General features: G+C 46.2%; 5 non-coding genes and 1 pseudogene across 5 annotated transcripts; all 6 read right to left on the bottom strand.

Moving 5' to 3' along the window:
- Positions 1 to 201: 201 nt before the first annotated feature.
- Positions 202 to 387, bottom strand: LOC130320184 (U2 spliceosomal RNA). Its single transcript, XR_008866140.1, has one exon. It is a non-coding gene; the product is annotated as a U2 spliceosomal RNA (small nuclear RNA).
- Positions 388 to 5,915: 5,528 nt separating this feature from the next.
- On the bottom strand, positions 5,916 to 5,994 carry LOC130320211 (U2 spliceosomal RNA; annotated as a pseudogene).
- Positions 5,995 to 8,091: 2,097 nt separating this feature from the next.
- Positions 8,092 to 8,282, bottom strand: LOC130320200 (U2 spliceosomal RNA). Its single transcript, XR_008866151.1, has one exon. It is a non-coding gene; the product is annotated as a U2 spliceosomal RNA (small nuclear RNA).
- A 2,083-nt stretch (positions 8,283 to 10,365) lies between these two features.
- Positions 10,366 to 10,556, bottom strand: LOC130320188 (U2 spliceosomal RNA). The gene has a single exon (XR_008866144.1). It is a non-coding gene; the product is annotated as a U2 spliceosomal RNA (small nuclear RNA).
- A 2,092-nt stretch (positions 10,557 to 12,648) lies between these two features.
- On the bottom strand, positions 12,649 to 12,839 carry LOC130320169 (U2 spliceosomal RNA). Its single transcript, XR_008866128.1, has one exon. It is a non-coding gene; the product is annotated as a U2 spliceosomal RNA (small nuclear RNA).
- Positions 12,840 to 14,908: 2,069 nt separating this feature from the next.
- Positions 14,909 to 15,099, bottom strand: LOC130320175 (U2 spliceosomal RNA). The gene has a single exon (XR_008866133.1). It is a non-coding gene; the product is annotated as a U2 spliceosomal RNA (small nuclear RNA).
- Between the last annotated feature and the right edge of the window lie 21 nt (positions 15,100 to 15,120).

Raw genomic sequence — 15,120 nt, 5'->3', positions numbered from 1 at the left:
CAGCAGCAGCAGAAGTCCTGTGCCTGGACGCTCCAACAGCGGCCAGACACAAGCAGAAGCAGAAGCAGCAGAAGCACTAGCAGCAGCACCACCTTTTGTTTTTTGGCTGCAGCAGCAGCAAGGCCCACAGGGCTGGCTAGCTGGCTAGCCAGCAAGCAGGTAGCAATGAAAGTAGGAATCTTTCTTTTTAACCCTGTAAGGGGGTGGTGCACTGTACCCGAAGATACTGCCATATCGGGTCAATGCATAGGGCGACGGAAGCAAGCTTCGAAATCGGCCCCCGTTCTCAAAAATCCATTTAATATATGGTCCCCAGATAGGGGACGTATCAGATATTAAACTGATAAGAACAGATAAGGTTTCAACAAAATTTTATTGAATAAATAAGAAACCATACAAAATTTAAAATGCAAAATAATAAAAGGTTCACAAAAGTTTTAAAATACAAATAATAAAACCAGTAATAAAAGGAGAAAAAATAAAAATGGCAGGATAAAACATTATATAAATGTCATAAAAACTGATTATATTGTTATTTCGTTCCATAGAGGCAGACACCACATGGATGCTGCCTCGCTGGCCCCCAACTGCTTCTTGTCTCTTAGGTAATAGATGTACATCTCACTCAGGGCCAGCTTTATACAGTTTTTAACATCAATAAAATCATGTTTAAAAAGTAAGATGTTCCTAACTTTCCAGATGGCATTTTTAAAACAATTAATAATCATCCAGCAGATCATCTGCTGTTTAAAATTGGGGCAGTTAAAAAGACCGTAAAAGACACATTCGTGATTAAAATCTTTTAGGCCGCAGGCCCACTTCAAAAGTGGGCCTACCTTCCTCCAAAGCTCCCGTGCAAAAGGGCAGTTCCAAAATATGTGCAGCACCGTTTCGTCCACTCCGCAGCCATCTCTCGGGCACTTGGCTCTCGCCACCAGTCCTCGCCTGTGCTGGAACTCACGAGTAGGGAGGCACTGGTGGACGATTGCCCAGGCAAGATCCCTGTGTACATTCGCCAGAAACTTCCCGTACACGTTCCGCCATACCTTTTTGGATCTTGCCTGTGTGAAATTGGACACTGCCAGGGTAACCTCACTCCGCCTGAGGACCTTTGATACCTTTCTCTGGTCCCCCAGTATGTCAGGCTCCAAATCTTGGAGACCTAGGAGCCTGACTGTCTTTTCCAACACCACATAATGTTTTGGGGGACACAGAAGCACCGGAGCGTTCAGAGGGATGCGCAACCATCTTTTAAAAACCATGCCCGCAGCGTACCTTAAAAAGCAGCTAAAAATGCCATCGGATTTAATAATTTTAAAACAGAAACAGAAATACTTTATGTAAAAGAAAGTAAAAAGGTTAGGAACATCTTTCCCGCCATTATCTTTACTTTTGTACATAAAATCACGCTTTAATTTCTCCATTTTTGAACCCCATAAAAAAGTAAAAACAATTCTAGTTACTTTTTTAATGTATAAAATAGATGGAGGAAATACCATGGCAATGTATAGCATAATAGGGAGTAAAACCATCTTTATTATTAAAATCTTCCCCTCCATGGTAAGGTTTCTAAGATTCCACATTAAAATCTTCTTCTCCATCTTAGCTATAGCTGAATCCCAGTTAGGGCTCCCATCATTGACCTGGTTAAAAACAATACCTAAAACTTTAATTTGATCCTGTTGCATTGTAACTCCTGGGGTGATGGATGAATCCCAGGAGCCAATATAAAAACAGTCACATTTATCTGTGTTTAGCTTAAAACCAGAGACCTCGCAGAAATAGCTGGTGTTCCTCAATGCCCCCCTCATGGATGGAGAGTCCGGGCACAGTATGGTGACATCATCCATGTACCCCAACACCTTTAGATGGGTCCCTCCTCCACCAGGTATCGGTACGCCTCTTACTACCCGGTCTTTTCTGAGGAGGGCCATCAGTGGTTCGATTGCGCAAATAAAAAGGAGTGGGGACAGGGGGCAGCCCTGTTTGACACCTGATAAAAGAGGAACACCGCTGGTTAAAAAGCCATTAACAGAGACTTGACTAAAACAGGATCGGTATAAAAGCATGATTCGGCTTAAAATCGTTTCAGGCACTGCCATCTTTTTAAGAACTAAAAACAGGTATTCATGGGAGACCCTATCAAAGGCTTTTTCAAAGTCTAAGGATAAAATTGCTACAGTTTGATTTCTATCCTTAAAATACCATAAAACATCTCTTAAAATATTTAGGGATTCAGCTATAGACCTTCCAGGTACCCCACAAACCTGATTTGGGTGAATTAATTTATGAATAAAAGGTTTAAAACGGACAGCTAATAACTTGGCTAAAACTTTATAATCGACATTTAAAAGTGTGATGGGGCGCCAATTTTTTAGCATATCCTTTTCACCCTTTTTAAAAAGTAATGATACAATCCCCCTCCTCCAGGAAGGGGGAAGTTCATTAACAATAAAAGTTTCTTTATACAATAAAACCATATCATCCTTTAAAATATCCCAAAAAGCTAAATAAAATTCGATGGGTAAACCATCTTCCCCAGGGGCCTTCCCACTAGAAAAACTTTTAAAAACAAATAAAAGTTCATCTAAGTTAAGATCACGGGATAAAACCTCCTGGTCTAAAACATCTAGCTTAAAATCAAGGGAATTAAGAACATGTTCTAAAAAGGATGGATTAAGATCTTTCTTATTAAAAAGAAGCTGGTAGAAGTTAAAAACTGCATCTAACATGCCTTTTGGAGTGGATTCACCCTCAAGGTTTTGGATGATATCCCTCCTATTCATCACTTTTTTAAAAAAGAAACGGGAACATTTCTCGCCCTCCTCCAGGTGCTGCACATGTGAGTTAAAAATGATTTGTTTCCCTTTCTTTTCTATGGCATGTTTTATTTCAGTTTTAAGGTTTAAAATATCATTTTCTACATCCATACCAGCTTCTTTCAATTTAAAAAGTACATTTAAACGCATGTTAAGAACATAAAACCACTGTTTTTCCATTTTTGCCTTCTTCTTACCTGCTTTGATAAAAAAAAATCTGATTTTAGATTTGGTGCCCTCCCACCAGTGCAGCATAGGCTCGTGGGGTTTTCTTTGTGATTGCCAGCATTGGTAGGTCCGCACAAATTCCTCTTTTATCTCAGGGTCCTCTAGGAGTGTGGTGTTTAATCTCCAGAGGCCCCTTTTTGCTTTTTGCTCCCCCTCTAGCTCCAGGCCCACCAAGAGGAGCTTATGATCAGAGAAGATATTCTGCTCGAGCGTGCATTTCAGGGGTTTAAAAGCTCTAGAGGAAAAAATAAAATCGATTCTGGAGCTCACTCTTCCATTGGACCATGTGGCGCCCGGGTCCTCCGGCAAGAGATCCTTCCAGCAATCTTTCAAATTAAAATCATCAATAAAATTTTTAAGCAGGTAAGAAGTGCGGTCTTTACGATTAATATCCCCACCCTGCCGGTGTTCCCCATCACGTATGCAGTTAAAATCACCTCCCACCAGCAGGGGGGAAGACCCAACACAAAACAGTGGTAAAATTTCAAATAGTTCTGCCCGCTCCTGTTTATCAGGAGGGGCATACACATTTAAAACACGAATTAAAAGTCCATTAAAATATAGATGAATTAAAAGAGCTCTGCCAGGCACAATCTCAGTTACTGTATGAATAGAAAAGGACTGGCCTCGGCAGAGCAGCCCAACACCCACAGAACGACAGTCATTTGCACCGGACCATATGGATGGGCCCAGCTTCCAGTCTTCTTTTAAGTCTTTATAGTCCATTTTACTAGGGATTCCACATTCTTGTAGCAGGCAAAGGTCAAAGTCACATGTCTCTAGATAAGAAAATAAAGCAGCCCTGCGATCAGGGCTCTTTAAGGACCTCACATTGAGTGAGGCAATTTTTACAGGGATAGGCATAGTTTATGGAGAGTCCGTGCTTGGAGAATCAAAGTCAATAATAAGCTGCGTACCGTCATCCCCCGCCTGCGGGGTCATCAGCTCCTTGATGTTCTGAGGGTCGGAGCTTGAGATCGATGATGCCCCGACCCTGAGCTCGCTCTCGTCCGAACTACGGCACGCCGCTTTCCTTTGAATGTCTTCCTCTTCTTCTTCTCTTTGTCTTTTAAATGTCACACTGCTGTCCATATCCTCTGTGTTGCTCTCACTCGATGTAATCTCTGGCCCCCGGCTGATGGATCTGCGTCTTCTTTCATCTTTTGACGACTGGAACTGCTGCACAGGGGCCTGTGAGGCCTCTTTTCCGGAACCTTTGCCGCTACCCTGGGAAGTTTTCATCGCTTGTTCCCCAGCAAGCGTTGCTGAGGACTGTTGCTCCAACTTCCCCATCGATCGACGATGGCCAGTTTTACCCACCGGGTCCACTGCTGGCGGGGCAGCAAACCCTGGTTTGGCGCCACTTGTCTTCTTGGCCCTGTCCTGTATAGGCGGAGTAACAGGACCGGGCTCAGACCTGGCCACCTGGCTCCCCTTCCGGCGGGCTTTCACCGGGGCCTCTTCGTCCGGAGCAGGGCGACCCTGGGCCAAGCCAGTACCTGGCTTATGTTGCAATTTTGGGTCCACCTCTGCCCCCACCGAGGCCCGTCGGCTGCCACCCGCCACAGGTGAGCCCCCTTCAGAAGTTTCGGCGGGCTCTTGAGCCAGGTAGGAAGTCGATCGACGTCTTTCAATTTCCCGGGCAGTAAACTCGATCACCCGCCCGGGCTTCGTGGAATCCCCATGGCCTCCCCCTAGCACTACCACCGGTGGGCCCCCCGATGGAGCACCAGAGGTCTTGGGCCTGGACCCATCAGTACCTGCCATCTGGGGTTTGGGCATCTTAAAAAAGGATGTCTTTTGTCCTGTCCCCTCTTTGGGTGGGCCCAGCCTTGACCCACCCATCGTAGTTTTTGCTTTATGGGGACAGGAATTAAAATCGTGATTTTCCTCTCCGCAGAGGTTGCACCTTATCGTGTGGCTACATCTTGAGGCTATGTGACCTTCTTGGCCACACCTATTGCAGCGAATCACACGCTCCGCGCCGCAGGTCTCCTGGGTGTGGCCAAACCTCAAGCAATTTCGGCAATACATAGGCATTTGAGGATAGAACAGGAAGCCCCGAACTCTCCCGATGGCAAAATTTGGGGGCGGATGGCAAAGACCCCCAATACCACCGGGATCCTTACGGAGCTTGACCCAGAACTTCCTCTTGCCGTTCCAGAACCGCACGGAGTTCAAGATTTTGTTTGCGAATCGCACCTCTTCGCAGTATCGCCGAAGAAAAGTGGCTATATCCTCCGTGGTCACATGAGGGCTGTGCATAGCCACCACCAACGGTATATGTTCCTCACCATAGAGGAACTGGAACGAAAGACCGTCGAGTCGATCGTCCCTCTGGTCCGCACCAGACAAGGTTGCATAGATGTTATCGCAACACGCCGTGGCCGTGAAGGTGACGGTATACAGGCCACGGCTTTCCTGGTCATTTAGACACAGGATGTCCTCCCTATTGAGGCGGAAGTAGTCAAGAAGAATCACCTCCGCAATGAAGCGGAGGTTCTTCAACTGACGATGGCTCTCCGACACCTCTATGCGGATGGTATTTCGCATCGACATTTCCCCAGAGGGGAAAGCCCAGGAGAACGGCATCTTCCACACCCAGGGACTAAGCCCCTTCCCCAATAGCAGCAGGGGCTCGGAATCCCGCTATAAAAGCGGAACCCTTACCCAAGGCAGAGGTCGGGGGTACCCTAGGTGCTTCCGAAGCTACAGGTAACGCTCAACGTACCGAAAATGCCTTCTGAGACACAAGGTCCCAGAGACAGGGGGATCGCAACCCGTTGTCTGTGGACTAAGCCCGCTCCCCAATAGCAGCAAGGGGGTGAAGTCCCTCCGTAAGGAGAGACAATCCCCCAAGGCCGAGAAGCAGGGTACCACAGACACCTTCCGACCAGACCAAATGCAGATACTACACTTGATCTTAGCCAAAAGGCTGAGAAGCGATAACCGTGAAAGGGGCGGGCCCAACAAGGTGCCCTTCATGGGCACTATCACTGCTTGCTGTCAGGGAGGCTGCCAGACAATTTTCCATGCACACTCTGGGCTGGGGGGCAGTCAACCACCAGTACACACAGCAGAACCTAAACCCATACCATTATTGCTAAGCAGCAAGACAGGGGCCCATTGCACTCCCACGGGGCCTTTTTAAATGCAATCCATAACCCGGAGTTGCCAGGAACCCTTCTTACTCCTCCTACTTGCATGTGACACTGGGCTTAGGATCTGCATAGGAAACACACACACAAGCACACACCTACCTTTGTTGCCTGCAGATGCCTCCTTGGCTGTCCCCAAACGGTATCAAACCAACACCCACGGGAAGCTGTAAGCATAGAGGACATGCCTGCACCCCATTGGACTTACCTGTGTGGGTTAAACCCGGGTTATTTGACAACCTATGGCGGTGATGGTTCTGCTCAGGCAGAGCAGTGCTGATGCTCCTCATAAAGCTGTCGCTGCTGTGAAGGTTCTAGGTGACATCACAAATCCCTATGGTTACATACACAACAAAGCTGGGTTGTTGTTGTTTACACTCTGCAAGGCCTGTGGAAGTGAGTGACATCATAGCACTGTAGTTCTGAGGGTTCTAGATGGATGCAACAATCTCCTGTTGCTTCTATGAAGGCCATAATAGACGACATCACCAAACAGCTCCATAGTCACATACACAGCAAAGGAGAGATGTTGTTTACACCTAGTGATGTCAGTGGTATTGAGTGACATCACAGCACAGTGCTAAGGCTCCTGGGCCTGGACACAGCAGCGGCTGCAATATCTCAACGGAGAATACGTTTATATATATGTGTGTGTGTGCGCGTATATATATATATATATATATATATATATATATATATATATATATATTTCTCCGCCGAAATCACTTTTAAACCCATTTCCACCTTTTTTTCCCTTCTCTTCCTCTTACTTTTTTTTCACGTTTTTTTACGTTTTTCTCCTTTTCGCCTCTTTTCTGGGCGTATTATTCTTCTTTTTCTTCTTTTTTTTCGTCTAATGCATACCCCATCAGTGCAGCAATGCTTATTCAATACCGCCAGCAGATGGAGACACTGGGGGATAATTTTCTAAGGATTTATACTGATTTTTCCTGTCTGAATTTGTCGCACAGAAAGCTGCAGGCCAAATATGTGTGACATTTCTGCGACTTTAGCTTCTAGAGCATTTTTACAACATTATACATAGGTGCTGAATACATAAAAAGCGACTGTTCAGCGACAGACAAGTCGCATCGGCTGAAAGTAGGCCAGAATGTCAGTCCATGTTGGAGCAGGTTTAGATACAGTCTAAAGTATAGATCTCAAAGTCTGTGCACAGAATTTAGCAAGGGCCTCGCACCTTCTGATGCATCAGGTAGGTGCACAATAGCATAGCCTAACCCTCTGTACTTTGGTCTATATTGATGCGGGACATAGACAGCCAGCTGATGACCAATCCATTAGTGCAATGGATGGCTGGAAGCATTTGTCTTTGCCTTTGCAATACCACAGAAGCAATGCATGGTCAATGTACAGCAATGACACACCTGTGTGAACAGCCAGGAGACCCCCCCCCCCCCCCCCCATGTTATGTTACAGAGTTACATAGTTAGTACGGTCGAAAAAAGACATATGTCCATCAAGTTCAACCAGGGAATTAAGGGGTAGGGGTGTGGCGCGATATTGGGGAAGGGATGAGATTTTATATTTCTTCATAAGCATTAATCTTATTTTGTCAATTAGGAACATTCAGCACCCACCCGCTATCAAGGCAGCTGCCTATCATGTCATGCCCTACCTGCACAGGTGTGCTGGCTACTCAAATGATCCAATTAAGGAGGCCATTTAGTCAGCAGCAGCAGAAGTCCTGTGCCTGGACGCTCCAACAGCGGCCAGACACAAGCAGAAGCAGAAGCAGCAGAAGCAGCAGCAGCACCACCTTTTGTTTTTTGGCTGCAGCAGCAGCAAGGCCCACAGGGCTGGCTAGCTGGCTAGCCAGCAAGCAGGTAGCAATGAAAGTAGGAATCTTTCTTTTTAACCCTGTAAGGGGGTGGTGCACTGTACCCGAAGATACTGCCATATCGGGTCAATGCATAGGGCGACGGAAGCAAGCTTCGAAATCGGCCCCCGTTCTCAAAAATCCATTTAATATATGGTCCCCAGATAGGGGACGTATCAGATATTAAACTGATAAGAACAGATACTACACTTGATCTTAGCCAAAAGGCCGAGAAGCGATAACCGTGAAAGGGGCGGGCCCAACAAGGTGCCCTTCATGGGCACTATCACTGCTTGCTGTCAGGGAGGCTGCCAGACAATTTTCCATGCACACTCTGGGCTGGGGGGCAGTCAACCACCAGTACACACAGCAGAACCTAAACCCATACCATTATTGCTAAGCAGCAAGACAGGGGCCCATTGCACTCCCACGGGGCCTTTTTAAATGCAATCCATAACCCGGATTTGCCAGGAACCCTTCTTACTCCTCCTACTTGCATGTGACACTGGGCTTAGGATCTGCATAGGAAACACACACACAAGCACACACCTACCTTTGTTGCCTGCAGATGCCTCCTTGGCTGTCCCCAAACGGTATCAAACCAACACCCACGGGAAGCTGTAAGCATAGAGGACATGCCTGCACCCCATTGGACTTACCTGTGTGGGTTAAACCCGGGTTATTTGACAACCTATGGCGGTGATGGTTCTGCTCAGGCAGAGCAGTGCTGATGCTCCTCATAAAGCTGTCGCTGCTGTGAAGGTTCTAGGTGACATCACAAATCCCTATGGTTACATACACAACAAAGCTGGGTTGTTGTTGTTTACACTCTGCAAGGCCTGTGGAAGTGAGTGACATCATAGCACTGTAGTTCTGAGGGTTCTAGATGGATGCAACAATCTCCTGTTGCTTCTATGAAGGCCATAATAGACGACATCACCAAACAGCTCCATAGTCACATACACAGCAAAGGAGAGATGTTGTTTACACCTAGTGATGTCAGTGGTATTGAGTGACATCACAGCACAGTGCTAAGGCTCCTGGGCCTGGACACAGCAGCGGCTGCAATATCTCAACGGAGAATACGTTTATATATATGTGTGTGTGTGCGCATATATATATATATATATATATATATATATATATTTCTCCGCCGAAATCACTTTTAAACCCATTTCCACCTTTTTTTCCCTTCTCTTCCTCTTACTTTTTTTTCACGTTTTTTTACGTTTTTCTCCTTTTCGCCTCTTTTCTGGGCGTATTATTCTTCTTTTTCTTCTTTTTTTTTCGTCTAATGCATACCCCATCAGTGCAGCAATGCTTATTCAATACCGCCAGCAGATGGAGACACTGGGGGATAATTTTCTAAGGATTTATACTGATTTTTCCTGTCTGAATTTGTCGCACAGAAAGTTGCAGGCCAAATATGTGTGACATTTCTGCGACTTTAGCTTCTAGAGCATTTTTACAACATTATACATAGGTGCTGAATACATAAAAAGCGACTGTTCAGCGACAGACAAGTCGCATCGGCTGAAAGTAGGCCAGAATGTCAGTCCATGTTGGAGCAGGTTTAGATACAGTCTAAAGTATAGATCTCAAAGTCTGTGCACAGAATTTAGCAAGGGCCTCGCACCTTCTGATGCATCAGGTAGGTGCACAATAGCATAGCCTAACCCTCTGTACTTTGGTCTATATTGATGCGGGACATAGACAGCCAGCTGATGACCAATCCATTAGTGCAATGGATGGCTGGAAGCATTTGTCTTTGCCTTTGCAATACCACAGAAGCAATGCATGGTCAATGTACAGCAATGACACACCTGTGTGAACAGCCAGGAGACCCCCCCCCCCCCCCCCATGTTATGTTACATAGTTACATAGTTAGTACGGTCGAAAAAAGACATATGTCCATCAAGTTCAACCAGGGAATTAAGGGGTAGGGGTGTGGCGCGATATTGGGGAAGGGATGAGATTTTATATTTCTTCATAAGCATTAATCTTATTTTGTCAATTAGGAACATTCAGCACCCACCCGCTATCAAGGCAGCTGCCTATCATGTCATGCCCTACCTGCACAGGTGTGCTGGCTACTCAAATGATCCAATTAAGGAGGCCATTTAGTCAGCAGCAGCAGAAGTCCTGTGCCTGGACGCTCCAACAGCGGCCAGACACAAGCAGAAGCAGAAGCAGCAGAAGCAGCAGCAGCACCACCTTTTGTTTTTTGGCTGCAGCAGCAGCAAGGCCCACAGGGCTGGCTAGCTGGCTAGCCAGCAAGCAGGTAGCAATGAAAGTAGGAATCTTTCTTTTTAACCCTGTAAGGGGGTGGTGCACTGTACCCGAAGATACTGCCATATCGGGTCAATGCATAGGGCGACGGAAGCAAGCTTCGAAATCGGCCCCCGTTCTCAAAAATCCATTTAATATATGGTCCCCAGATAGGGGACGTATCAGATATTAAACTGATAAGAACAGATACTACACTTGATCTTAGCCAAAAGGCCGAGAAGCGATAACCGTGAAAGGGGCGGGCCCAACAAGGTGCCCTTCATGGGCACTATCACTGCTTGCTGTCAGGGAGGCTGCCAGACAATTTTCCATGCACACTCTGGGCTGGGGGGCAGTCAACCACCAGTACACACAGCAGAACCTAAACCCATACCATTATTGCTAAGCAGCAAGACAGGGGCCCATTGCACTCCCACGGGGCCTTTTTAAATGCAATCCATAACCCGGATTTGCCAGGAACCCTTCTTACTCCTCCTACTTGCATGTGACACTGGGCTTAGGATCTGCATAGGAAACACACACACAAGCACACACCTACCTTTGTTGCCTGCAGATGCCTCCTTGGCTGTCCCCAAACGGTATCAAACCAACACCCACGGGAAGCTGTAAGCATAGAGGACATGCCTGCACCCCATTGGACTTACCTGTGTGGGTTAAACCCGGGTTATTTGACAACCTATGGCGGTGATGGTTCTGCTCAGGCAGAGCAGTGCTGATGCTCCTCATAAAGCTGTCGCTGCTGTGAAGGTTCTAGGTGACATCACAAATCCCTATGGTTACATACACAACAAAGCTGGGTTGTTGTTGTTTACACTCTGCAAGGCCTGTGGAAGTGAGTGACATCATAGCACTGTAGTTCTGAGGGTTCTAGATGGATGCAACAATCTCCTGTTGCTTCTATGAAGGCCATAATAGACGACATCACCAAACAGCTCCATAGTCACATACACAGCAAAGGAGAGATGTTGTTTACACCTAGTGATGTCAGTGGTATTGAGTGACATCACAGCACAGTGCTAAGGCTCCTGGGCCTGGACACAGCAGCGGCTGCAATATCTCAACGGAGAATACGTTTATATATATGTGTGTGTGTGCGCGTATATATATATATATATATATATATATATATATATATATATATATTTCTCCGCCGAAATCACTTTTAAACCCATTTCCACCTTTTTTTCCCTTCTCTTCCTCTTACTTTTTTTTCACGTTTTTTTACGTTTTTCTCCTTTTCGCCTCTTTTCTGGGCGTATTATTCTTCTTTTTCTTCTTTTTTTTCGTCTAATGCATACCCCATCAGTGCAGCAATGCTTATTCAATACCGCCAGCAGATGGAGACACTGGGGGATAATTTTCTAAGGATTTATACTGATTTTTCCTGTCTGAATTTGTCGCACAGAAAGTTGCAGGCCAAATATGTGTGACATTTCTGCGACTTTAGCTTCTAGAGCATTTTTACAACATTATACATAGGTGCTGAATACATAAAAAGCGACTGTTCAGCGACAGACAAGTCGCATCGGCTGAAAGTAGGCCAGAATGTCAGTCCATGTTGGAGCAGGTTTAGATACAGTCTAAAGTATAGATCTCAAAGTCTGTGCACAGAATTTAGCAAGGGCCTCGCACCTTCTGATTCATCAGGTAGGTGCACAATAGCATAGCCTAACCCTCTGTACTTTGGTCTATATTGATGCGGGACATAGACAGCCAGCTGATGACCAATCCATTAGTGCAATGGATGGCTGGAAGCATTTGTCTTTGCCTTTGCAATACCACAGAAGCAATGCATGGTCAATGTACAGCAATGACACACCTGTGTGAACAGCCAGGAGACCCCCCCCCCCCCCCATGTTATGTTACATAGTTACATAGTTAGTACGGTCGAAAAAAGACATATGTCCATCAAGTTCAACCAGGGAATTAAGGGGTAGGGGTGTGGCGCGATATTGGGGAAGGGATGAGATTTTATATTTCTTCATAAGCATTAATCTTATTTTGTCAATTAGGAACATTCAGCACCCACCCGCTATCAAGGCAGCTGCCTATCATGTCATGCCCTACCTGCACAGGTGTGCTGGCTACTCAAATGATCCAATTAAGGAGGCCATTTAGTCAGCAGCAGCAGAAGTCCTGTGCCTGGACGCTCCAACAGCGGCCAGACACAAGCAGAAGCAGAAGCAGCAGAAGCAGCAGCAGCACCACCTTTTGTTTTTTGGCTGCAGCAGCAGCAAGGCCCACAGGGCTGGCTAGCTGGCTAGCCAGCAAGCAGGTAGCAATGAAAGTAGGAATCTTTCTTTTTAACCCTGTAAGGGGGTGGTGCACTGTACCCGAAGATACTGCCATATCGGGTCAATGCATAGGGCGACGGAAGCAAGCTTCGAAATCGGCCCCCGTTCTCAAAAATCCATTTAATATATGGTCCCCAGATAGGGGTCGTATCAGATATTAAACTGATAAGAACAGATACTACACTTGATCTTAGCCAAAAGGCCGAGAAGCGATAACCGTGAAAGGGGCGGGCCCAACAAGGTGCCCTTCATGGGCACTATCACTGCTTGCTGTCAGGGAGGCTGCCAGACAATTTTCCATGCACACTCTGGGCTGGGGGGCAGTCAACCACCAGTACACACAGCAGAACCTAAACCCATACCATTATTGCTAAGCAGCAAGACAGGGGCCCATTGCACTCCCACGGGGCCTTTTTAAATGCAATCCATAACCCGGATTTGCCAGGAACCCTTCTTACTCCTCCTACTTGCATGTGACACTGGGCTTAGGATCTGCATAGGAAACACACACACAAGCACACACCTACCTTTGTTGCCTGCAGATGCCTCCTTGGCTGTCCCCAAACGGTATCAAACCAACACCCACGGGAAGCTGTAAGCATAGAGGACATGCCTGCACCCCATTGGACTTACCTGTGTGGGTTAAACCCGGGTTATTTGACAACCTATGGCGGTGATGGTTCTGCTCAGGCAGAGCAGTGCTGATGCTCCTCATAAAGCTGTCGCTGCTGTGAAGGTTCTAGGTGACATCACAAATCCCTATGGTTACATACACAACAAAGCTGGGTTGTTGTTGTTTACACTCTGCAAGGCCTGTGGAAGTGAGTGACATCATAGCACTGTAGTTCTGAGGGTTCTAGATGGATGCAACAATCTCCTGTTGCTTCTATGAAGGCCATAATAGACGACATCACCAAACAGCTCCATAGTCACATACACAGCAAAGGAGAGATGTTGTTTACACCTAGTGATGTCAGTGGTATTGAGTGACATCACAGCACAGTGCTAAGGCTCCTGGGCCTGGACACAGCAGCGGCTGCAATATCTCAACGGAGAATACGTTTATATATATGTGTGTGTGTGCGCGTATATATATATATATATAAATATATATATATTTCTCCGCCGATATCACTTTTAAACCCATTTCCACCTTTTTTTCCCTTCTCTTCCTCTTACTTTTTTTTCACGTTTTTTTACGTTTTTCTCCTTTTTGCCTCTTTTCTGGGCGTATTATTCTTCTTTTTCTTCTTTTTTTTCGTCTAATGCATACCCCATCAGTGCAGCAATGCTTATTCAATACCGCCAGCAGATGGAGACACTGGGGGATAATTTTCTAAGGATTTATATTGATTTTTCCTGTCTGAATTTGTCGCACAGAAAGTTGCAGGCCAAATATGTGTGACATTTCTGCGACTTTAGCTTCTAGAGCATTTTTACAACATTATACATAGGTGCTGAATACATAAAAAGCGACTGTTCAGCGACAGACAAGTCGCATCGGCTGAAAGTAGGCCAGAATGTCAGTCCATGTTGGAGCAGGTTTAGATACAGTCTAAAGTATAGATCTCAAAGTCTGTGCACAGAATTTAGCAAGGGCCTCGCACCTTCTGATGCATCAGGTAGGTGCACAATAGCATAGCCTAACCCTCTGTACTTTGGTCTATATTGATGCGGGACATAGACAGCCAGCTGATGACCAATCCATTAGTGCAATGGATGGCTGGAAGCATTTGTCTTTGCCTTTGCAATACCACAGAAGCAATGCATGGTCAATGTACAGCAATGACACTCCTGTGTGAACAGCCAGGAGACCCCCCCCCCCCCCCATGTTATGTTACATAGTTACATAGTTAGTACGGTCGAAAAAAGACATATGTCCATCAAGTTCAACCAGGGAATTAAGGGGTAGGGGTGTGGCGCGATATTGGGGAAGGGATGAGATTTTATATTTCTTCATAAGCATTAATCTTATTTTGTCAATTAGGAACATTCAGCACCCACCCGCTATCAAGGCAGCTGCCTATCATGTCATGCCCTACCTGCACAGGTGTGCTGGCTACTCAAATGATCCAATTAAGGAGGCCATTTAGTCAGCAGCAGCAGAAGTCCTGTGCCTGGACGCTCCAACAGCGGCCAGACACAAGCAGAAGCAGAAGCAGCAGCAGCACCACCTTTTGTTTTTTGGCTGCAGCAGCAGCAAGGCCCACAGGGCTGGCTAGCTGGCTAGCCAGCAAGCAGGTAGCAATGAAAGTAGGAATCTTTCTTTTTAACCCTGTAAGGGGGTGGTGCACTGTACCCGAAGATACTGCCATATCGGGTCAATGCATAGGGCGACGGAAGCAAGCTTCGAAATCGGCCCCCGTTCTCAAAAATCCATTTAATATATGGTCCCCAGATAGGGGACGTATCAGATATTAAACTGATAAGAACAGATACTACACTTGATCTTAGCCAAAAGGCCGAGAAGCGATAACCGTGAAAGGGGCGGGCCC

This window comes from Hyla sarda, unplaced genomic scaffold (assembly GCF_029499605.1).
Source record: "Hyla sarda isolate aHylSar1 unplaced genomic scaffold, aHylSar1.hap1 scaffold_219, whole genome shotgun sequence".
Lineage (NCBI taxonomy): Eukaryota > Metazoa > Chordata > Amphibia > Anura > Hylidae > Hyla > Hyla sarda.
This window is presented reverse-complemented; position numbering and strand designations above follow the sequence as displayed.